The following is a 25,763-nucleotide window of genomic DNA, read 5'->3' as shown; positions in this document are numbered from 1 at the left end:
GTTGTAAATGGGAAAACTGAGGTAAGGAATGTCGAGTAGCTTGCACAATATCACCCAGCAAGTCAATGGCAACGTCGAGAATGGAACCCGGGCATTGCTGGAGAGCCTGTGCTCACAACCCTTCGTGTTGCTCCTTGGCACCACATCCCTCTGCCAGCCACCACCCAGCCATCAAACCTGAAACATAGCTAGGCCTCCTCTCCTCCCCTGCTGCCGAGGATACATTTACTATTTTGTTCTTAGTGGTTTTCCTTACTCGCTTTCATATTAATGCCCTAAAACATCTCTGCCAACATTTTCTTTACATAATAGCTTACTAAGGTCTTAGCAAGTTTATCTCTCAAATCTCACCTCTATAAAAGAGTTGTTAATTTGGTCCTTTTCTTGAGATAAAAAGTAAAAATGTTCCACAAATAGTTGAGTTTTTAAAGATGCTTCCTGTTGGTTCTTGCAAAAAAAGAGTCATCCTTTCCAAGAAGCTAATTCATATGCATCAGTGTCGTTGGCTTTAAACTTCTTTTGATAATCCTGGATTAAATGCTTGTAAGTAGGGAGATCAGAACTGTCCTGGACAGAGTAGGTTCCACCCAAGTGAAGTGCAATTTCTCCCTATGATAAGCCAGGCCTGCTTATCTATGTATATAAAAGCCTAATATGCTAAGTGTCAGACCCATCGGTTGACCATTTGGTCGACTGCTCAACCAGTCACTATGATGTGCACTGACCACCAGAAGGCAGATGCTCTGACCAGTAGGTTAGCTTGATGCTGGGGTCTGGCCAATCGGGACTGGGTGAGATGGGCCAGACACGCCATAGAGCCCTCCCGCGGTCCCTCCCCAGCCGGCCCCTATCAACTCCGATCGGGACTGGGCGAGACGGTTCCGATCGGCCCTGATCACCAGCCAAGCCGGGGGACCCCACCCATGCATGAATTCGTGCACCAGGCTTCTAGTAAAGTTATAAAGTAAAATAACTAAACAGCCATGAGCCCTCCACCAACATGAGAACTAGAATATTACCAATATTATTGATGTTTCGCATGAGTCCTTCCTCTCACAAGCTCTTACCAACTGCCCCCTCCCCAGAGGTAACCACTATCGTAAACTTTATCTTTTTACTTTCTTCTATATTGATTTATGATTTATTTTTATATGATTTACTGCACATCTGTATGCATCCCTAAAGAATATACTGCTTAGTTTTCCTTGTTTTTGAACTTTATAAAAATTCTTTCATACTAGTCTTCTAAACATGCTATTGTCACTTAACCTTATATTTCTAAGATTGACCCATGTTGATAATAATTGTAGCTCATTAATTTTCACTACTAAATAGCTTTCCATTATATGACTATACCACAATTTATTTATCCATTCTTCTAAAAAAAGACAGATTTTGTCTTTTAAAAATTTATTGTGGGATTCTTTTTTTAATACAAAAGTAAGAATTTGGCCTCCTCCCTTCTCTCTATCATCTATTACTCATCATATTCTACTCTTTCAAATGAAAATATAAATTTCTCTTCCCACGGTGTGGGGACTCGATTCTTGCTTATTTTCTCCCCACCGCTCAGAAAAAGGACCTCTGGCCCCAGGGAGAGTGAATCAGCACAGCTCTTACAGATTTAACACCTCATATTTGAGTCACTGCTCACTATGCTTTGTCTGTAACTGCTTATAAGGCATTTCTCTTTAAAACTCACACATACAAACACACTATTTCTTTGGCAGCAAAAAATTTTTTTAATTGTCTAAAGTTTTATGTCTCCTTTTTCCCCAATTGACCCCCCATCCCTACCCCCTCAGTTTGGCAGCAAATTTCTGCTTCACTTTCATGGCCCAGCTCGTCTCTTACAGTCTCTGAGAAACCTTCCCTCAAATTATTTCCTTTCCTCCCACTCTCCAGGTAATGGCTCCTTTCTCTGAGCCCCACTGTCCCAGCTCCAGCCACTGCCACACCATATAGGGTAGGAGTTGCTTGCTGTAGAGTCTAAACCAGCAGTTCTCAAACTGTGGGTCGTGACCCCTTTGGGGGTCGAACGACCCTTTCACAGGGGTCGCCTAAGACCATCGGAAAACACATATATAATTACATATTGTTTTTGTGATTAATCATTATGCTTTAATTATGTTGAATTTGTAACAATGAAAATACATCCTGCATATCAGATATTTACATTACGATTCATAACAGTAGCAAAATTATAGTTATGAAGTAGCAACAAAAATAATTTTATGGTTGGGGGTCACCACAACATGAGGAACTATATTAAAGGGTCGTGGCATTAGGAAGGTTGAGAACCACTGGTCTAAACAATGTGCTCTCCAAAAGCAGGGATCCTGCCTCCTTACCTCTGTGGGCCAGCGCCTGGCTCAGAGGGTCTCAGCTGTGCTAAATGGATGTCAATTTGAAAAATAAAAGCAAAAGGAATATAAGAAAAGTTTAGAGGACATCAAATGTCCTTGGGTCTAGACTAAAGAGATCACAGCTCTGGGTAACTTTGTTACATATCCTATCAGAAGTTTCTCATGGCATTCTTTCCCATCCAGTTGCCTCTGTGCCCTGCGTGTTCCACATAAAACTGCCATATTATTACCACTTCCACCCACGCCAGAAACCTGCAGCGCATCTCGATGAACAATGCTTCATATCTGCAAAGCTCTAAAGTGCCTGTCTCTGCTTCCTCATCAATGAATATTTATTAAGCAACTATTGTGTTCAAGGAACAATCTCTTTTAACGTGCCCTGCAGCCCCCCTGAGACCCACTGCAAGAGATAAACAAAGGCGCTATTGTAACATGTACACCCAGACACTGAATAATCACAGGCCAGGGTGCAAACAGCTTTACTTCTGCAACTAGTGCTTTCAAATTCATTACACCCTCTCCTTTCTGGGTCCCAGCTTTCCTTGTGCCTTTTAAATTTTTATAACTGGGCTGCCAGCATAATACAAACCATCTAGAAACAGGTTTTAAAAGTAAGGCTATTAAAGTTTAGGAAAACTGTTGGACACAATGTACTCCCATTCCAGCTCCTATGGCTAATGAGAAGGGACTACAATACATGAGAATCAACTGTGCCCTCAGACCAGCAGAACTGAAGAACTTTGCTGTAACAAACGGCATCACTCTTCCTCATAAAACTAAATCGCCTAGAAATAAAAAGTTCAGTTTTCTAACTCAATTAAGAAGTTTACAGAGTTAGTTCTATGCAGAGAACGGGGCTGGTGTGAGGTGGGGGAAGCCTGGGGACACAGAGAGAAAGGAGCCCTTTTGAAAGGAAACTTAGGAAGGTGTGGCATTAAGAAGTCTCAAGAAAGAGGTGGTCAAGAGGCAAATACTATAGTGAGGTCAATTGAGGTTAAAACTGACTAGCATCCATGAATTTTTTAATCTGGAGGTTACAAGAACCGTTGTGGTGCTGACAAAGAAAAGAGTTAAATTGCACTAGGTTGCCCGGATGGTGTGGCTCGGTGGTTGAGCGTCAACCTGTGAACCAGGAGGTCACCTTTCAATTCCTGGTCAGGGCACATGCCCATGTTTCAAACTCAATTCCAGGGGGGGTCATGCAGGAGGTAGCCAATCAATGATTCTCTCTCATCATTGATGTTTCTACCTCTCCCTTCCTCTCTGAAATCAATAAAAATTATATATTTTAAAATTGCACTAGGTTGAGGAGAGCATGTGGGTAAAGAAGTGGAAAGGAGAATGTAAACTACTTTTTTTGGAGAATTTTTTTCCATTGATTTTTAGAGAGAGTGGAAGGGAGAGGAAGAGACAGCAAAAGAAGAACATCAATGTGAGAGAGACACATTGATTAGTTGCCTCCTGCACATGCCCTGGCAGGGGTTCGAGCCTGCAACTGAGGTATGTACCCTTGATGGGAACTGAACCCAGGACTCTCCAGTCTGTGGGCCGCTGCTCTATCCACTGAGCCAAACCAGCTAGGGCAAAAATTTACAAATATTTTAAATTATATACAGAGTAACTGAACTACAAAATCATTGTTGTAAAACTGATGTTAAAAAAATACTTTGGGGGGATGAGAAGAGATTAACCAAGGAATTTATATGCATACTAGAGGCCCGGTGCACGAAATTCGTGCACTGGGGATGCGTGGGGGGTCCCTTAGCCTAGCATGTGCCCTCTCACAGTCCGGGACCCCTCCCTCCTTACTGCCCACCTGCTTGCTGCTTCCTACCACTGGGCTTGCTGCTCCTTAGCGCTGCCGCGAAGGCCTTGGGTCTGCTGGGTGCCGGGCCTACGGGTTTGTGTCTCTGATACCCCCAGCAGCCCCAGCACCTTGATGGCGGGGCTTGGGGCTGCGGGTCTTTGATCAGGGCCCCAGCAGCCCCGGCACCAAGGTGGTGGGCCTTGGGGCTGCTGGGTACAGGCCCCCCGCTGCGTGTTTGTGTCTTCTATCAGGCCCCCAGCAGCCCCAACACCCGCCTAAATAACTTAAGGGAAACTTTATTTAGTCTTCTTTTAAAAGCAATCTAGTTTAAAAATGAGTTGCAGTTAAGAGAGAACAAAGAACATGGTACCTAAGAGTGAGATAGACAGACAGAGGAGAGGCTGGGCACTGGTCAGGAGCTTACATGCCAACTGTTCTCCACCTGGGAAATGATGTAAAATCGGTTTTAGTTTTCTGCTCAATGGTCCTCTCCAGAGAGTGGAGTGGCATCTGCTCGCTTCTCCCTGGGGCCTGGCTTGGGGGTCGCCTTGGGGTCTGGCTGCACTCCAGTGGGCTCCACACAGGCCTGCCTGCTCCGCCTGGCCCTGTCCACACATTGCTTCCTCTGAGTCTTCCTTGGGCACAGCCCCGATCCATCACCTCCTCCTGTGTCTCCCACCGCCAGGGCCGATAAAGAGGCCCACACAGAGTTCAGGCCTGCAAGGAGCTGGTCCTCTGCTTTCAGAACCTTCGGGGTCTCCTCTTGCAATTGTTCCCTTCCATGACCTTCCTTCCTTACCTCCGGAATCTTCCCGGAGCACCACATGCCTGCCCTCCAGTAGAAGGCTGTCTTTGTGTGACTTTCAGGGCAGCCTTCAGGGCCTGGTGGCCACACTGCGGCCCTTCCACGTTGGGCGCCAGGCCTAAGGCCCGGCCGGGAAGGCGGGCGGCTCCCCAGCAAGTCCCGCTGCACCAGGCACATGCACACCTGCCCCGGACCCCGCCCTCCAGGCATGGCGACTCCACACTGCTCTCAGGGCCTGGGAGTTAAGCAGCAGGGTGGTCCTGATGGCCTAGGTGGCTGTGGCAGCCAAGCAGAGTTCTCACAGGCTGCGGCTGGGGGCTGGGGGTGCCCCCTGGGTGGCGGCCCCTGCCAGCAGCTGCAGGAGGCTGGCCTAAGATTTGGACTTGAGCAGGTGGGGCAGGCGGGGCAGCAGCTGGACAGGGGGGCGGCAGCAGAGGCGGGGCAAGGGCGGGGGTGAAGGGGCCTGTGGTAAATCTAGGGGCCTGGGCCCTGGCTCCAGGGCGGGTGCTACCTCGCGGCTCCGCTGATCCCGGGGCCAGGATGCCTCTCGGCTCCCCTGATCCACGGGCCCTGAGGCCTCTCGGCTCCGCTGATCCCCGGGGCAGTGAGGCCTCTCTGCTCTGTGATTTCAGGGCTGTTTGGCTTTGCTCCACCGCTTGGAGCCTGAGTATGCAAATTAACCACCATCTTTTAGCTTCTGTAATTGAAACATTGTATCTTTTGGAGTTATTGCTTCAGGAGCTCAGAGCCCCCAGTCAGCCGCAGGCGGGAACCTTGGCTTCCTCCATCGCTGGGGCAACCAAGCCTCCTGTTCTCAGCTGCCTGGCTGCCGGCCGCCATCTTGGCTGTCAGTTAATTTGCATATCGCCCTGATTAGCCAATGGGAAGGGTAGCGGTTGTACGCCAATTACCATGTTTCTCTTTTATTAGTGTAGATATGCATAGCCAATGGACATAGACAAAAGTGTAATAAAGGCCTCAAGTGGGGTACAGGCCTGGAGGGAAGCAAACGGGGGGAAATGGAGGACATCTATGATCCTGTCAACAATAGAAAATATATATTAGACACACACACACACACAAATTACTTTGTATAAAAACTAATCATATACTAGGCCATATAGCAAGTCTCAACAAATATCAAAGTCCTCTGCTAAAGTTCTCTGATCAAAAGGTAATTATTCTACAAATCAATAACTAAATGGTTGCTAGAAAATCCTCATGTGTTTGAATATACAGTAATGAGAATGCACAAATACTTTCATGTACAATACAGGCAAACCTTGTAAGCAAAAAAGCTGGTCAAAGAAGTAAGTTATAGCCCTAGCCAGTTTGGCTCAGAGGTTAGTGTCCACCCTCATATCAAAGAGTCTCAGATTTAATTCCTTCTAATCAAGGGCACATATCTCGGTTGCAGGTTAGATCTACAGCCATGGTTGAGGCACAAGCAGGATGCAACCAATTGATGTGCCTCATGTCAATGTTACTCTCTCCCCCACTCCTCCCTCCCTTCCACTCTCTCTAAAAAAAAAAAGAAAAAATATCCTTGGGTGAGGATGAAAAAAAAGAAGCAAGATATAGAAAAATCAAAATAAACAAAACAAGACCATATTTTTTAGTAATACAATCATAGGTAGTTCCAAATGATCTTACTTATATAAGGAATCTTAAGAAACAAAGCCTGAACTCACCAGATAAAGAGAACAGATTGGTGGTTGCCAGAATTGGGGGATGGGGAGTAGGCAAAATGGGTGAAGGTGATCCCTTCCAGTTATAAAGTAGTAAGTCACAGGGATATAATGTACAGCATGGTGACAATAGTTAACAATACTGTGTTCTATATTTGAACATTGCTAAGAGAGTAGATATTAAAAGTTCTCATCAGAAGGAAAAAATTGTAACTATGCATGGTGATGGATGTTAACTAGACCTATTGTGATAATTTCATAATATATACAAGTATCAAATCATGTTATGCACCTGAAACTAATTTAATGTTACATATCAATTATATTTCAATTTTTAAAAGAAAGAAAATTATAGGTAAACTAAAAGGAAATAATTTTTTAATCCTTTAATTAATGTGCAGGAGAAACATCGACCTGTTGCCTCCTGTACCCACCCAACTGGGAATTGAATCTGAAACAGAGGCATATACCCTGACTGGGAGTCAAATCCACAACCTTTTTGATGTACAGTACCATGCTCAACCAACTGAATTACCCAGCCAGGCTAAATAAAAATGATTTTAACAAAAGTCTAGATAGTGGTTCCCTCTCGACTGTCAAATGAGGAAGATGTACATACACTGGGGAGTCCCTGTTCCATACGTTGACCAAAGTGGAAGTTACAAGGGTATTCATTTTATAATTATTTATTAAATTATACATGCATGTTTATGCATAGTCTTCATATGTACATTGTATTTCACAGTAAAAATTAAAGGAAATAAATACTTTGAATGGCTACAGAGTTGCTTTTTAGGGTGATAAAAATGTTCTGAAATTAGACAGTGGTGATGGTTACACTGCTCTGTGAATATACTTAACATCACTAAATTGTACACTTTACATTACTGAATGTTATGGAATGTGAAAATATTTCAGTACAGCAGGTCACCCTTTTTCCTTTCTTACCTGTCATTATTTAGATGTTAGAAATGTATGAGCCTTTGTAAATCAAGCTGTACCCTACATTCTTAGCTTTTTGTAAATGACCCATCTAAGTTTTTATTGGATTTTGTTCAAAGTCAGTTAGAAATCTTTATTCAATATTCAACAAATGGAACACCATGTTGAAGCTTTTAGCAAACTGCAATTAATGAAAGCAAACATTGTAAACAGCAAGACATTTAAATTCATCCCTACAATATAAGAAGCAGAACAAATAAACAATGCAAACTCAAAAAGTGTATCAGGTTTAATTTTGAAATTCTATATCCCATATTACATTTTGGATTCATAGAATTCCTATTTTAATTTTTTATAATCATTTATATTATTACTAGTAGCCTGGTGCACAAAAATTTGTGCACTCGGGGGTGGGGGGGGTGAGGGGTGGGGCCAGACCCCTCAGCCCGACCTGCACCCTCTGTCGTGTTCTGAGACCCCAGCCGCTCCGGGCGGGCCTAGGCACAGGCCTACCGGCTTGGGGCGGCCTGGCTCCTGAAGCCCCATTTTATCAAGAGAACAAAGTCAGCGTTAGTTACAGCCCTCGCCGAACCCAGTACACTGCATCGGTGCGTACAACGGCCTCGTTCATGTGCCTGCTTCGCCCTACTGAATTACTAACATCTTGAGGACATAGCTCTGTTCTATCCTGCTTCACCTTCAGTGCCTGGCCTGGTGCCATGGACCTGAGAGGGTTTGCTGAGTGAGTGAGTGAATAATGAGTAAGTGAATAAGTGAATGAATGAGCGAGTAAGTGAATGAGCAAGCAGCTACGGAGAAGTTCTGGCCCTACTCCCAGCTGCCTGACGCCCACCCTGGGAAGTTCCCAGCCTGCTCCCAGCGGCCCGGCACCCCTCTCCCGGCTGCATAGTTCCTGTTCCCAGAGGCCCAGGGCCCCTCTCCCGGCTGCATAGTTCCTGCTCCCAGAGGCCCAGCACCCCTCTCCCGGCTGCACAGTTCCTGTTCCCAGCAGCCCAGCGCCCCTCTCCCGGCTGCACAGTTCCTGTTCCCAGTGGCCCGGCGCCCCTCTCCCAGCTGCATAGTTCCTGTTCCCAGTGGCCCGGCGCCCCTCTCCCAGCTGCATAGTTCGAGCCAGGCAAAGGTGGCTCCGGTTCTCCACCTTTGCCCTGCCACCCAGCTCTTGCCTGCCGCCTGGGTTTCGGATCACTGTCAGCAGCAGGCAGCTTCTTCCATCCTTCCCCTTTTGCTTCCCAGCATTGCGCCTACGTATGCAAATTAACTGCCATCTTTGTGGCGGTTAACCGCCATCTTTGTTGGCAGTTAATTTGCATATTGCCCTGATAAGCCCATGGGAAGCGTAGGGAAGGTACGGTCAATTACCATGTTTGTCTATTATTTTTTTTTATATATTTTTTATTGATTAAGATATTACATGTGTCCTTGTCCCCACGTTACCCTCTACCCCAGCCCCGCTCATGCCCTCACCCCCCCCCCATTGTCCGTGTCCATTGGTTAGGCCTATATGCCTGCATGTAAGTCCCTTGGTTGATCTCTCCCCCCCACCCCCACCCTCCCTCCAAAGCCCGACAGTCCAATCAATGCCTCTCCGTCTCTGGATCAGTCCTTGTTCATCAGTTTATGTTGTTCATTATATTCCACAAATGAGTGAGATCCTGTGGTATTTTTCCACTCTCCAGTTCCATCCATGCTGTGGCAAATGGTAAGAGTTCCTTTTTCTTCTTCCTCTTCTTAAAGAATACCTTTCAGCATTTCATATAATTCTGGTTTGGTGGTGATGAACTCCTTTAGCTTTTTCTTATCCGTGAAGCTCTTTATCTGACCTTCTATTCTGAATGATAGCTTTGCTGGATAAAGTAATCTTGGTTGCAGGTTCTTGCTATTCATCACTTTGAATATTTCTTGCCACTCTCTTCTGGCCTGCATGGTTTCTGTTGAGAAATCAGCTGACAGTCGTATGGGTACTCCCTTGTAGGTAACTGACTGTCTTTCTCTTGCTGCTTTTAAGATTCTCTCTTTGTCTTTTGCTCTTGGCATTTTAATTATGATGTGTCTTGGTGTGGTCCTCTTTGGATTCCTTTTGTTTGGGGTTCTCTGCGCTTCCTGGACTTGTAAGTCTATTTCTTTCACCAGGTAGGGGAAGTTTTCTGTCATTATTTCTTCAAAAAGGTTTTCAATATCTTGCCCTCTCTCTCCTTCTGGTACCCCCATAATTCTGATGTTGGTACGCTTGAAGTTGTCCCAGAGGCTCCTTATACTATCTTCATGTTTTTGGAATCTCTTTTCTTTTTTCTTTTTCAGTTGGGTATTTTTTGTTTCTTTGTATTTCAAATCTTTGACTTGATTCTTGGGATCCTCTTGTCTGCTGTTGGATCTCTGTAAATTATTCTTTATTTCAGTCAGTGTATGCTTAATTTCTAGTTGGTCCCTTTTCATGTCCTCCAGGGTCTCACTATACTTATTGAGGGACTCATTAAATTTATCAGCGGTTTCCATAAAATTCTTGAAAAACCTTATAAACGTGGCCTTGAACTCTATATCCAGTTGTTTGCTTTCCTCCATTTCTGCCATTTGTGACCTGTTTCTTTGTCTCCACATTTTGGCTGCTTCCCTGTGTTGATAGAGTGGCTTTGTGTGCTAGGTGTCCTGTAGGGCCCAGTGGCTCAGCCTCCCCAGTTACCTGAGGTGGACACTCTTGGTGCACCCCCTTGTGGGCTTTGTGCACAGTCTTGTTGTAGCTATACCTTGGTTGTTGTAGGATCACTGGGAGGAATTGACCTCCCGGCCAATTGGCAGTGAGAATCAGCTGTGTCTGCAGTGGGAGAACTTCTGTGCTGGAGACACCCTTCTGGGGCAAGACTTGCTTCACTGGGGCTTTGGTGCTCACTGAGACTGCACCTTGAGTGTGTCCCTTATGGATCTGAGGAGTTGTGATCTGGATGGTCCCCCTCTGACCACTGGGTACAGTGGCTCTTGGATCTAAGGAGGTGCTAATTTAGCCTCTGCCTGAGGTTACACAGCAGGAACTATGAAGAGAACTGCAGATTCCCTTTCCTTTTTTTTTGGAGTTTGGAAGTGCCCTGATGAAACTCAGCTGTGAAGCAATGCAAGCCGCTGTGGGGCCTTGGGCCTTCTCTTGGAAGTTCTGGGTCTGTCTGGCCTGGCTACAGTTAGGTAATTACAGGTTGCAAATGGACGGGACATTCATATGCAAAAGCCTCTGCCGCAGCCTGGGTGGGGCGGGGTCTCAAGGAATCAAAGGGCGGAGCAAGCAGCTATGGCAGAGCCTCAGCCCCGCCCTAAGGAGTCGTGAGTCCCAGTGTCCTGGCAATGGCTGCAAGCACCTCTGAGGGAAAGCCGCCCTCAAGATCGCCCGCTGCCAGACAGTCCAGTTTCTCCCCGTATGAGTCCTGGGTCCCCAGAGACTTCCCGGAACCTGAGATCAGAGCCGTCGGGAGCTTGTGGCTCCCTCCGGATTCAAAAAGACAGCCGTGTCCTCAGGTGCCAGACCCTTTCCGCGCACGCGAGCGAGCCCCCTACCTCTGCACTTTGCTTCCACAGCTCCTCTGGCTCTCAGTGTGCTTTTCTTTCCTTCTAGTTGTAGAATTTACACTCAGCCAGCCTTCCTGCAGTTCTGGATGATGTCCGTTTTGTGTTTTTGAAGTATTTTTCAATTGTTGTGGGAGGCAGCAATTTCCCAGTGTTTATCTATGCCGCCATCTTAGTTTGATGTTTGTCTATTATTAAATTAGATTGATATTATTTAAATTTTTATTTTCTAATAGACTAATGCAACTAAATAACAATGGTGTGTAAGTATATATATAAAATTTTTTAATGTTTTTATTGATTTCACAGAAAGAGGAAGAGAGAGGGAGAGAGAAAGAGTGAGTGAGAGAGATACATCAATCACCCTGACCAAGAATTGAATGTTGGACCTTTTACTGCATCTGGCAATGCTCAATCAACTGAGCAACACCAGTGAGGGCTGTATACACATATTTATGTTTTTATTACTCCTTTTTGCTTTGCTTTGTTAATCCTCACCAAAGGATTTTTTTTCCATTGATTTTAGAGAGAGTGGAAGGGAGGAGAGAGACGGAGAGAAAAAGATCGATGTGAGAGAGACACATCAATTGGTTGCCTCCTGTATGTGCCCAGGGCCGAGGTACATGCCCTTGACTGGAATCACACCTGGAACCTTTCAGTCCTTGGGCTGATACTCTAAGCCAGTGGTCGGCAAACTGTGGCTTGCGAGCCACATGCGGCTCTTTGGCCCCTTGAGTGTGGCCACAAGGTTTCAATCGCACTGTACGTGCGCGCCCGCACGTGGCATATTATGGAAGAGCCATACTCAAGGGGCCCCGGTTTGCCGACCACTGCTCTAAGCCTGTGGTTCTCAACCTTGGCTGCACATTAGAATCACCTGGAAATCTTTTTAAAATCCTGATTTCTGGGCCTCATCCTCCGGAAATTCTGTTTCTTTGTTATGGGGTGGGGCCACAACATTAGTAACAAAGAAACAGAATTTCCGGAGGATGAGACCCAGAAATCAGGATTTTAAAAAGATTTCCAGGTGATTCTAATGTGCAGCCAAGGTTGAGAACCACTGCTCTAATCACTGAGAAAAACCAGCTAGGGCTGTGTGGGGAAGCACGAGAGTGGTTGGAACGTCTGTAAGAGGATTCTCCGAAAGGTCGGGGGCCTCTGAGGGGATCTTGCCAAAGGCAGCAGCCCCTTCCTTGACTTTTCCAAACAAGTCCGATCCCCCGGTGTTTTGCTATAATCTTTATGTTTAGTCTTTAAAGGCCCGCCCTTGTAGAAGCATATACTTTCTCAAGGATACTTTCCCTGCTGATTGTATCTACAGGTTAATTTTAGTTCAAGCTGTTGTGACAATAAAAGCCTAAGAAGGCAGGCAAACAGGCCTGCTTTTTACTTCTAAAGTAAAACAGTCCCTTCACCCTCTTTTTCACTGAGACGTTTATCAGAGCAATCTATTCATCTGCTTCTCAAGGGACTGCCAGTCAGCCCCAGCACAGTGGTGCCCGTGTAAGGACCAAGGAATACAACGAAACGCAATGGAATCCTTGAAAACTAAGAGTAAGAAAATGAAAATAACTGTGCAATAAGTCACTGGAGCCCCCTTGAGATTTCCAAGTTCAAGGGAATTGTTTCTCAGCTAAGGAATTCACTATCTCTGCTATGCTGCTTAGGAATGTGAGCAGATTTTCCATTAGAAAAATAAGCCTATTTCTGAAAGTAAGGAATAAAAGGTTTTTCCTGTATTTGCTTAGGAAGCAAAGGTTTTATATATATTATTAAAATAATTATGTTATGTTAATCAGGAAGTTGATTACTTTAAATGAATAGATTACTTAATACTGTTTAATAATAATAATAATACATAATAATATAATATATTTGACTGCCTTCCCAGGGTTTGAATTTTAAAATTTGCTTTCTCTCTTTATGAAGGAAAATTTTATATTTAAGGTATATGGGAAGCTCTGTCAAATAAGGAAATAATAATTATATTCTATTTATATATGCATATTAAATAGATTCTAATATGCTTTCATTTATAACTAATTGTTATAAGTTATAATATAGTGAACTATTGTGTTTTACAGAAAGGACAAGATTCCATATCATTTATAATACTCTATAAAGTATCTAGATTTATAGAAATACTGACAAGAAAAATCAGGAGAAAAAGAATTTAATTATAGGACTAAATGAACTAAAAATAATTATAGTTTTGAGTTATTATTCTCATGGCAGTATGTTTGCATGGATCCGATAAGAATCTGATTTCTTAATGTCAGAAATATTGGCTCGATCATCAAAGGCAGCTAGAGAATGCTGCTTGTCAACAAGCAGACATGACTTGTGCAACTACCCCGTGCTTGAGCCCAAGGTGGTGCTTGGGGGAGGCTGACTTGGTGTTGCTCATTAATGCGTTTGCATAGTGGAGTAAGATGACAACAAGGTAACATTGGCAGGCTTCACAATCAGATAGGATTTTTGGGGTGATGGTGATATGCATCTGGAAAAGCCATAACCATTTAAGATGTACATGATTTTGAAATGTATTAAATGTCAAAGATAATAATTTAAGCCGAAACCGGTTTGGCTCAGTGGATAGAGCGTCGGCCTGCGGACTGAAAGGTCCCAGGTTCGATTCCGGTCAAGGGCATGTACCTGGGTTGCGGGCATATCCCCAGTAGGAGATGTGCAGGAAGCAGCTGATCGATGTTTCTCTCTCATCGATGTTTCTAACTCTCTATCCCTCTCCCTTCCTCTCTGTAAAAAATCAATAAAATATACTTAAAATAATAATAATAATAATAATTTTAAAAAAAGAAAGAATCTGATTTCTTCATAACAGGACATAAGTCAGTTTCCAATTGTAGTTCTATTAACCAAAACTTTACTAGAATGTCATGTCTGAAAGAGAGACATGCCAGGACTCTGGATGTCACCAGAAAGCTCTAAAAAAATGAAGACTGACTTTGAAGCTGATAAGCCCCTTGGATAAATAGCCTGGTACCTTGCTTGGTCACGTGGTTCATGGCAGTCTTTCCAGGTAAGGAATGAAGTTTGCTTTCCTAAGAGATGGCATGATCTTTCACTCAGGCTCGTGGCGCCAGCAGGATGGGCAAGTGTTGCGGTCTTCGTACTGCCCGGAAGCTGCGGAGCCACGGGCGAGATCAGAAGTGGCATGACAAGCAGTACAAGAAGGCCCATTTGGGCACGGCCCTGAAGGCCAACCCTTCTGGAGGCGCATCCATGCAACGGGAGTTGTGCTGGAAAAAGTAGGGGTTGAAGCCAAACAGCCCAATTCTGCTATCAGGAAGTGTGTCAGGGTCCAGCTGATCAAGAATGGCAAAAAGATCACAGCCTTTGTACCCAATGATGGTTGTTTGAATTTTATTGAGGAAAATGACAAAGTTCTGGTAGCTGGATTTGTTCACAAAGGTCATGCTGTTGGTGACATTCCTGGAGTTCGTTTTAAGGTTGTCAAAGTAGCCACTGTGTCTCTTTTGGCCTTCTACAAAGGCAAGAAGGAAAGACCAAGATCCTAAGTTTTGATAGTGAAATCACAGTAGTAATAAATTTTTATATGCAAAAAAAAAAAAAAAGAGAGAGAGATGGCATGAAAGAAACCTCAAGATACCTGTGGGGACCTCAACTTGAGGAATGCACCCCAATTCTGTAGGTTTTTCAGACAGAGCCTGATGGCAACTGTGTGGCTTGACTTCTTGACCCTGGGAGTACACTTGCTCATGAGATTCCAGCAAAGCATTTTTTTTTTAAATAAAATAGCCTATGTAATCAACTGCTATTCGTCTTGTGTTCATACAAACAACCAGGCCAAATTATAACTAGACTTAATACAGTAAGTAAATTAGTCTTTAATAAAAATAAAGGTGATTTTAGGGAGAAAAATTGTTTCAACAGAAAATTATTAGAAACTATTCTAACTTTTGCCCAATAATACTAAATTTTATAATTCAGTTACAGTTTGTCTCCACCAGATTACAAGCCCTACTTACACCTAGGGCATATCACCTCTAGGCACCATTGCCACCTCCTTCTGTGCCAGGCCTCACCTCCCTCTGACAGAGAGCAAGGACCTCTTGGCTCTGAGAGAAGCCTCTAACCTGCCTCAGCATGAAGCAATTACAGAAGAAACCTGGCGTCCCCTTTCCCTGAAAGAATTCAGAGCCAGGATCCTTGAGGGGGATATAGTAGGCAGTTAGACAGACATGAGCAGTGCAAGGACGATAGGCCAACTAGAGGAGAGATAGACTCTGAGACATACTTCTCACCACTCCAACTGCTCTGAAGCTAGGAATAGAGGAACCTGTGTAGAATTAACCTTTAATCACAACTAATTAGAAGGAATTTATAGTTTTCCTATAATAGATGGTATAGAGATAAAAGGAAAAGACAGTGAAGTACACAAACTGAAAGAGTAAGTATAAGTTACAAAGGGTATGTGTAAGTTGCAAAAGGTATGTATAAATTGTAAAAGTTACAGAGGGTCTATACAAGTAAAGAAGAACTAAAGTTGAAAAATAAAAATTGTGACAAGGAATATAAAGAAAGGAATATAACAGAAAGAAAGGAAAATAAAAATACTTTATTAAAGTTATAAGAATGTTTATTATAAAAGTTACAAGAGGCCTGGTGCACAAAATTCACACACTCATGGGGGGGGAGGGGGTCCCTCAGCCTGGCATGCGCCCTCTTGCAGTCCAGGGAGCAGGCCTAAGCCATCAGTCGGACATCCTTAGCGCTACCATGGAGGCGGGAGAGGCTCCTGCCACTGCCGCTGCGCTCGCCAGCTGTTAGCCCAGCTTCTGGCTGAGCAGCGCTCCCCTTGTGGGAGTGCACTGACCACCAGGGGGCAGCTCCTGCTTTGAGCGTCTGCCCCCTGGTAGTCAGTGTGCATCATAGTGACCAGTTGTTCCACCATTTGGTATATTTGCATATTAGCCTTTTATTATATAGGATAAGAATATTTATAAAAAATAACAAGAAAAAATAAACAAAAAAAGAATATTTATAAAGAATATTTCTTTATTAAAAGAAATCTTAAAAGAAATTAGAAATATACTGAATAATAAATCTAATAGATAGAACACCTGAATTAATCTGAAAGTAATCATATTATTTTAAATCTTAGAACACGTATACTTGTATGTGAATAGGGGGTTAAGTTTTTCTTAAAGTTTTCTTTTCAAGGCCTGTGTGAAGTAACTAGGGAAGTGACTCAGCTGTGACTCCAGCAAGCAGAACCGGTAAGCATGGTCAGACCAACCCACCAGGAGTCAAGATCATCTCATCGCCTGACAACAGCTAATGTCTACAGATCCCAGGCCTGCATGTAGCTATATTCCTCACCCTAGCCTCTTTTCCTTTATAATCCTATCCCCTACACCTTGCTAGAAGGCAAGATTTAATGCTTGTAAGCATCCTGTCTTCTTAATTAGACTAACCATTGCTGTCATTGTAATTCTCTTTGTTTTTCTTATAGTCTACAAAATCAGAACTCGAGCAGTGAATGAGCTTCGCAGAGCAGAAAGTTCACCGCCTCCCTGTCTTCTGCAGCCAGCAAAACAAAAAGGGGAGAGGGCTGTATATATGTATTTTTAAGACAAGCCAACCTCTCACCCTGGACAGGTTGGAGTGTCCGTCCATACACCAAAAAGGTGATATTTTTGACACTACCTCATAATCACTTTATCCCTAACTCCTTTTTTTTTTTTTTGGTATTTTGTATTTACCAAATGATTTTTTTATTGAGGCAACATTGGTTTATAACAGGGGTCCTCAAACTACGGCCCGCGGGCCACATGTGGCCTGCTGAAAACATTTATCTGGCCTATCGGGTGTTTTTGCCGCCGCTGTGTGCATAGGAATTTGTTCATAGTTTTTTTTAAAACTATAGTCCGGCCCTCCAACGGTCTGAGGGACAGTGAACTGGCCCCCTGTTTAAAAAATTTGAGGACCCCTGGTTTATAACATTATATAAGTTTCAGGTGTACAAAATTATAATTCATTATCTGTTTATATCATATAGTGCTCACCACCAAAAGTCTAGTTTCTTTTTTTTCAAATATATTTTATTGATTTTTTTTTTTTACAGAGAGGAAGGGAGAGGGATAGAGAGTTAGAAACATCGATCAGCTGCCTCCTGCATACCACCTACTGGGGATGTGCCCACAACCAAGGTACATGCCCTTGACCGGAATCGAACCTGGGACCCTTCAGTCCGCAGACCGACTGCTCTCTCCACTGAGCCAAACCGGTTAGAGCCAAAAGCCTAGTTTCCATTCATCAACATACATTTGACCCCCTTTAGCCATTTCACCCTCCCTTCCACCAACCTACCTTCCCCTCTGGTAACCATTGTTGTATCTAGAGTTTGTTTATGTTTGTTCATTTGTTTCTTTTTTTTTTCTGTTTTTGTTTTATATTCCATATAAGAGTAAAACCACACAATTTTTGCCCTGTCAAACTTATTTCACTTTGATAAATATCCTCAAGATTCATTCATGTTGTCACAAATGACAGTATTTCATATTTTCTATGGCTACTAGTAAGTAGTATTCCATTGTGTGTGTATACACATCTTTTTAAATTAAAATTGTAATGTTTTATTTATTTTTTACTTTTTATTTAAGTATCTAGTTGACACAATATTATATTAGTTTCTTGTACAACATAGTGATTCAATGTTTATGTGCCTCATGATGTGATCACACTGTCCAGTAACCATCTGTCATTGTGCATACCACATTTCATCCGCTCTTTGGTCCATGGACACTTGGGTTTGGAACTCCTATTTTTAATGGGTAAACTTCTATTCTGTACTTGAACAGAATAAAATTAAGAAGATCTATGATTTTATAGCATCCAGACTTGGTGAAACCATAGAGGCAAGAATTTTGTCAAAAATATTTTTTTAATGTAGCCCCAAAAAGGTACTTATGAAAATATTTGAGCTGAAACACATATGCTTTTCAATAAAAAAATGAAAATGATTCTATTTAGTAGAATTTCCTCTGAAGTTACTAGGTACTCAATATCCATAGAGTAAATATTATCTCAATCAAAAATATTGTGAACTACAGAAAAGAGTAAATTAATGTTTTAAACAATTATTAATCAACTACTGGCCTGGTGCACGGATTCATGCACATAGAAAGGAAACTAATTAGAAATATTTAAATATCGCTGTTCGTCCTTTCTCTATAATAGAAATGTCAACAAAAACAACCAAATTCACAATCGACAATGACAAATTGAAACGCACGTGTGCAATTAGTGCCAGCAAGAGTTTTATATGTATCGCACTTGAGTGAGTCAATGTTTATTTTTAAGTTGCCAGTGTGCAATGGACGTACAGCCGGTCACTTAGCCTTTTATAGTAGATAGATGATAGATAGATAGACAGATAGATAGATAGGGGTCCTGGAGTGCAAGAGGGTACTCTGAAAAGTTGCTTTCATACAGGGTGTGGAATGCAAACACAAGTGTGCAATAAACCAGATTCAAGACCAACAGTGCCCCAGCTGCAACATAACCCATGGCCGAAAGTGGAAGGGCGCAGCCCAGTGAGGAATCAGGCTCCTTCCTCTCTAGTTTCAGGATGCGTCACCTGAGAACTGCCGCTGCCAAGTCACCACAGCTAGACAGCTCCTTTGTTGAGTGTCTACCCCCTGGTGGTCAGTGCATGTCATAGGTACCGGCCGGTCAGACGGTCAGCCAGTGAGATGGTCACTTAGCCTTTTATATATATAGATTATATGCAACTTTATAAAAAGTTAAACATAATAAGACCATATTGAAAACTACATTCATCATAGATAGTCTGATAGAGAGCAGACTGATAGCTATTGGGGAGCAGGAGTGTTAGAGGGATTGAGCAAAAAAGAAAAAATATTCATGGACACCAACAACTGTGTGCTGATTGCCAGGTGGGGTGGGGAGAAGTGGAGGAGGGTATAGACCAGCCGTGGGCAAACTACGGCCCGCGGGCTGGATCCGGCCCGTTTGAAATGAATAAAACTAAAAAAAAAAAAAAAGACCGTACCCTTTTATGTAATGATGTTTACTTTGAATTTATATTAGTTCACAAAAACACTCCCTCCATGCTTTTGTTCCGGCCCTCCGGTCCAGTTTAAGAACCCATTGTGGCCCTCGAGTCAAAAAGTTTGCCCACCCCTGGTATAGACAGATATATGGTGATGGATATAGACTTGACTTGGGGTGGCAAACATGCAATACAGTGTACAGATGATGTATTGTAGAATTGTGTACCTAAAATCTATATAATTGTGTTAACCAGTATCACCCAATAAATTCAATAAAAGGAGGCAAAAGAATATAGTGATTAAAATCAACACTATTACTCATATTTTGTTAACTGTGTTAAAAATTTTTTAATCATCAAAATTATTTAACAGCCCTGGCTGGTTTGGCTCAGTGGATAGAGTGTTGGTCTGTGGACTGAAGGGTCCCAGGTTCTACTTCAGTCAAAGGCACATGCCTGGGTTGCGGGCTCAATCCCCAGTAAGGGGCGTGCAAAAGGCAGCCAATCAATGATTCTCTCATCACTGATGTTTCTATATCTCTCTCTCCCTTCCTCCCTCTGCCTTCTGCTCTGCAATCAATAAAAATATATTTTTAAAAAATTATTTAACAAATTTAATAGATGTTCATTGATATATGGATCAATAAAAACAACTGTACTGGCCTGGCAGGCATAGCTCAGTGGTTGAGCATTGACCTATGAACAGGGTGGTCATGGTTCAATTTCCAGTCTGGGCACATGTAGACTAGATGGCAGCTGATCAATGATTCTCTTTCATCATTGATGTTTCTATCTATCCCTTCCTCTCCAAAATTAATAAAAATATATTTTTAAAAAACAACTGTACTATTGATTGAAAAAATTTTTTAATGACTTAGTAGTGACAGATACAGCTGAATGCTAATTAAAGGACATAAATAAGTATGAAAAATAAGAATTCTGGGTAGGCTATTTTAATGTTGAAATAATATAAAAAAGATTTTATAATTTAATAGTCAGACCTGTAAATTTGTGTGTGTGTGTGTGTGGTGTGTGTGTGCCCACATGTGTCTCTTTTTTTTAAATCAAAATTAAATCACACTATTTGGACTGTTTTGTGTGTGTTTTTCCACTTCTGAATTATATCATGAATATATTTATTAAATATTATATTAAACTAAAAATAAAATTTAGTTAATTTTATTTAATAATGCTAATGTTTATATTTACATTATATAAATATAAATTATTAAATATTCTTAAATCTGTGTGAACTATTTTAAATATATGGTGAATATATATGAAATATTCTTCTATGACATAGCTGCTTAGTTTTTCTTATACCACTTTCCCTGTTTTTGAAAATTCAAGTTATTTCTCATTTGTTCTTTATTATATCTTTTTTTAACTGCAGCTGTCAACATACCTTATACTGTAATCAAGTCTTTGCTTGGCCCATACTTTATTTCCATAGAATAAAGACTTAATTAAATCACCGGATATAAGGGTATTCATAACATTATTTCTAACGATGTATAATCAAACTGGCCCCAAAAGGGTCAAATCAATTTATATTCCCACAAGGAGTGGGTGAAAGTGCCCTGAGCCAGGACTTCATATATAGACTCCTTACAGACTTGCTGCCTCCATTTGGAGGGTGGCAATTGCTGCTGGTCCTGAGGTGAACGGTACCAGATTAGATAAACCCTGAAAACCATTCCAGGGCTTAGCTTCCTTCAACTGGAAGTGAAAGTACTGCCAACAGTGTCAAGAGCTGCTTACTTGCTCCTCTTGCAATAAGAAACTATTCTGTCCCTCGCTGGTTTGGCTCAGTGGATAGAGCGTCAGCCTGCGGACTGAAGGGTCCCGGGTTTGATCCCAGCCAAAGGCACATGCCCTGAGTTGTGGGCTCAATCCCCAGTGGGGGGCATGCAGGAGGCAGCCAATCAATGATTCTCTCTCATCATTGATGTTTCTATCTCTCCTTCTCCCTTCCTCTCTGAAATCAATAAAAATATTTTTTAAAAAAAAAGAAAGAAAGAAACTATTCTGGTGGTAAGGGTGAACTTGGCCCTTAAATTAGTACAGAGGCTTTGGTAATACTCTCTCCAACTCCCATCCCATCATCTACCCAAGTGTCTTCCCTTTGCTGCCTAAGAACAAGAACTCCACCACACTGATTAACAGACTGGTTTTCCGACCTGCCACAAGTGAGTTAAATATAAATATCCCTCATCATAAACATATATGTTATAGAAAAACTCAAAGACAAAAAATGCACAATGCAGAAAGTGTAGGTCCAACTCCCTATCCCACCTCTGAGACAAACACCAACAATTAGATTATTTCGCACACACACACTGTACATGCATGCATGTATGTATATGTACATGTACAAATTTATTTTTACAAAGGTTTGATACTATTTATGCTACTCTATTTTTTATTTAGTAATGTATCTTAGACACAGCTTTCCATGTAGATAAGAAGTTGATGACTTAGAGATTTTGCTGAAGTAATTCATTAACAGGAAGATCAATGTTTTGTTTATCCTGTCCAGCAGATTTAAGTGGCTTCCACCTTTACATAATAGTGTAGAGAGTAGGGAAAACTCCTAAATATTTATTGAGAATTCTCACACTTTTGAGTTCCAGTTGGCAATTTAAATCAGTTCTCATTCCTACTATGATTGTTAACTTATCAAAAAAAAAAACTCCCCTCCTAATGTATCAGTAAAACAGCCTTTATGGTTCACATCATTTTATTTTATTTTTTCTTTATTTTATTTTTTTTCCATCACCATTTATCCCCTCTATACCCTCCTCTATAACAACTAAATCAAGCGTGATCCTTGCAATATGAAAAATAAGAATTCTGGTCAGGCTATTCTAATGTTGAAATAATCAATATAAAGAAGATTACTTGTACTGGATCCGTTGAAATGGAATGGATAATGCTATGATCTATTTATCTAGAGAATATTACTGATAAGTATTCTGACATTTGAGAACAACTGAAAAAAATTAAAGTAAGTAAAAATTATGCAAGTAAAAAAACAAGTCAACAATTAACTCCAAGAAAATAAAATTGTACTATAAAGGAAAATGTTGAGAATGTCTAAAATTGATAAATCAAGAAATAACATGCACCTTGCTGGTTTGGCTCAGTGGACAGAGCATCAGCCTGTGGACTGACGGGTCCTGGGTTCAATTTCCGGTTGAGGGCTCAATCCTCAGTAGGGGCATGCAGGAGGCAGCCAATCAATGATTCTCTCTCATCATTGATGTTTCTATCTCTCCCTCCCTTTCCCTTCCTCTCTAAAATAAATTAAAAAAATATTTAAAAGTAAAAAAAGCCCTGACTGGTTTGGCTCAGTGGATAGAGCGTCGGCCTGTGGACTGAAGGGTCCCAGGTTCGATTCCAGTCAAGGGCATGTACCTTGGTTGTGGGTACATCCCCCGTAGGGGGTGTTCAGGAGACAGCTGATCGATGTTTCTCTCTCATTGATATTTCTAACTCTCTATACCTCTCCCTTCCTCTCTGCAAAAAATCAATAAAAATATATTTTAAAAGTAAAAAAAGAAATAACAGTATATTATTTAGAAATATAAAGGTAAATACAAGAAGAAATAGCTAAAAGTTGAAAGCATTTGCTTCTAAATAGCAGTAATGAAGGATAGGGAACTGTTTTTCATTATTAAGTTTTGGGTACTAATTGAATTTTGAACTATATATGTATATTACTTTGATTTTTCTAATTAAAATAATTTCTTTTTAAGTAAGGAGGAACATGTATTTTTATTTTAAGATTCTGTGGCATGCAACCCTGGCTGGGTGGCTCGGTTGGTTGGAGTGTCATCAGTGCACCAAAAGGCTGCGGGTTCAACTTGCCTAAGTTGCAGGTTTGATCCCCCGGTCAGGGCGCCTATGGGAGGTTACCGATCCATGTTTCTTTCTCTCTGTTTCTGCCTCTCCCTTCCACTCTCTCTAAAAAAACAATGGAAAAAATATCCTTAGGTGAGGATTAACAAAAAAGAGAGAAGAGAGAAGACAGTCGGATTTGAGAGGAAGGTCCTTAAACTGCAGATCAGCCCCAAGTAAGTCTCAGCCTAACTGATGAGTGGAGACTGCCCAGTATAGTCCCACATTGGCAGAACTGGTTGTAACGTTCAGTCCACCCCCAGACTTTCAGGGAGGGGAGAGGAGTCAGAAGTTGAGTTCAAACACCAATGGCCAATAATTTAAATCAATCATGCCTATGTAATGAAGCCTCCATAAAACCCAAAAGGACAGGGTTCAGAGAGTTCCTAGGTTGGTGAACACTTGGAGTTTCTGAGACAGTGTGGCATGCCTGGAGAGGGCATGGGAGCTCCACACCCATTCCCCATACCCTGCCCAATGGATCTCCTCCATCTGGCTGTTCCTGAATTACATCCTTTTATAATAAACCCGTAATCTAGTAAGTAAAATGTTTCTGTGAGCTCTGTGAGCTACTCTAGCAAATTAATAGAACCCAAGTAGGGAGTGGTTGGAACCTCTGATCTATAGCCAATCAGTCAGAAGCACCAGTGATAACCTGAGCTTGCAACTGGTATCTGAAGTGGGTGGGGAGGGTTGTCTTGGAGGGGTGAACCCTTGGACTGTGGAATTTGTTGTTATCAGCGTTTCTCAACCTGTGGGTCACAACACCTTTGGCGGTCGAACGACCCTTTCACAGGGGTCGCCGAAGACCATCCTGCATATCAGATATTTACATGACGATTCATAACAGTAGCAACATTACAGTTATGAAGTAGCAACGAAAATAATTTTGTGGTTGGGTCACAACATGAAGAACTGTATTTAAAGGGCCAGAAGGTTGAGAACCACTGTGGTAGACAGTGTCAGAATTGAGTTGAATTGTAGCACACCCAGCTGGTGTCATGAAGAACTGCTTGTTGGTGGAGGAGAACCCTACTCCCCACAATGTTGTAATCGGATCCAAACCATTAATGGTGTAGAGGAGTAAAACTGGAGGAACCGGTGAAAGGGAAAAAGACACTTGTTGCTCCCTCCCTTCCCCTCACTTCTGTCTCCCCTTTTTCCCTCTCCCTCCACTTCCCCAATCTCCCCTGTAAGCTTCTGCCTCTCTCCTACCTGAGGGGACTGTGTTCTCTGTTCTGCCCAAATGGCATTCTCTGGTGCACTATAGTAACAGGGCTTCAGCCTGCCTGTTTATTGACTAAAAGGGTAATTTCCTGATGCCAGTCAAAGATGAAGATCCATTTCCCCCATTAGGAAGAAGCTTGGACCCCACAGTCTCCCTGCATATTACTATTCAACCATCACACCTAGCAGCAAGAAGATACACTTGCAGAAGAGATATGCCAGGCCAGGCAGAATCCCCAGAGGTCAAATCTGAACATGAATCAAATACTGAAGATGCCTTGACTATTTCAAATATCAAACCCTGCTTACTTTTATAACCATTCATCTGTAAAAGCTGTGCAATCATTTATGCTTCTTTCTTTGACCCAGGAGATTTGTCTACTTAGACTACTATTTTTTAATTTATCAATTCTAGACATTCTTAATTACCTTCCAGTTAGGGTAAATGAAAATTTAGCTTTCTTACACTACTAGTATGTTGCCAATCTCTTTCCTTTTCATCCACATAGTGCTGCCTGGTTAATTTATTTTAATGACTTTTGAAACAACGTAGAAATCACTTCCATAATCACAACACGTGAGTTACGATCTTCTACTGTTTACTTCAGCCCCATCCTCTGATTTAAGTTGGAATACTAGTGTGCAAAACCCCTGCTGGCTGGGGGCGGGGGAAGGCAGGCTAATTTTAGCAGAGCCTTCTCAAACTGCCAACCTGAGATCAGCTGCTGCAAACTGAGGTTCTCAGCCATAATGCTGGCACACCTCTCCAAAACAGCTACAGCTGCTTTGTGCCTTGAACCCTGCAGCCAGACCTACGGATGTTACTAACAGCTTTATTGAGACACTAGTAGCCCAGTGCACAAAGATTCGTGCAAGAACGGGCCTTCCTTCCCCTGGCTGCCGGCACCGCCTTCGCTCCGGCCGGAGCCGCCTTTCCGCCTTCATTCCAGCCTGGAGCTGCCTTTCCGCCTTCCCATGCTGCCCAGAGACCCGGAGCAGGCCCGGAGGGGCTCCGGGGCTGTGTGGAATGCCTGCCTCGACACCATGGCGCCTGTGTATGCAAATTTACCCACCATCTTTGTTGAGTTAATGTGCATACTCACTCCTGATTGGTTGTTGAGCATTGCGAAGGTATGGTCAATTTACATCTTTCTCTTTTATTAGTGTAGATAATTTACACCCCATACCATACAACTGTTGACCTTCAACAAATAGCCAGGTATTTCTCAAGCAAAATGGGTTTATTTCAGAACAACAAAGAATTGCTATTTGGGACATGCAGGCTGATGGTGAAACGTGTTAAGTCCAGAAAAACAAAGGATAGGAATGCTCTTTTATGGACTTCGGAGGGACTGTTGAAACTGCAAGTTCAAAGTATAGTGGCTTTTCATCGGCTGAATTA

General features: G+C 42.3%; 1 pseudogene; it reads left to right on the top strand.

Moving 5' to 3' along the window:
* The first annotated feature begins 14,267 nt into the window (after nt 1–14,267).
* LOC132226161 (small ribosomal subunit protein uS12-like) lies at nt 14,268–14,759 on the top strand (annotated as a pseudogene).
* Nucleotides 14,760–25,763: the final 11,004 nt, after the last annotated feature.

This window comes from Myotis daubentonii, chromosome 2 (genome assembly GCF_963259705.1).
Source record: "Myotis daubentonii chromosome 2, mMyoDau2.1, whole genome shotgun sequence".
In the NCBI taxonomy this organism is placed as follows: Eukaryota; Metazoa; Chordata; class Mammalia; order Chiroptera; family Vespertilionidae; genus Myotis; species Myotis daubentonii.
Note: the sequence above shows the minus strand (reverse complement) of the source record. Positions and strands in the feature narration are given on the sequence as shown.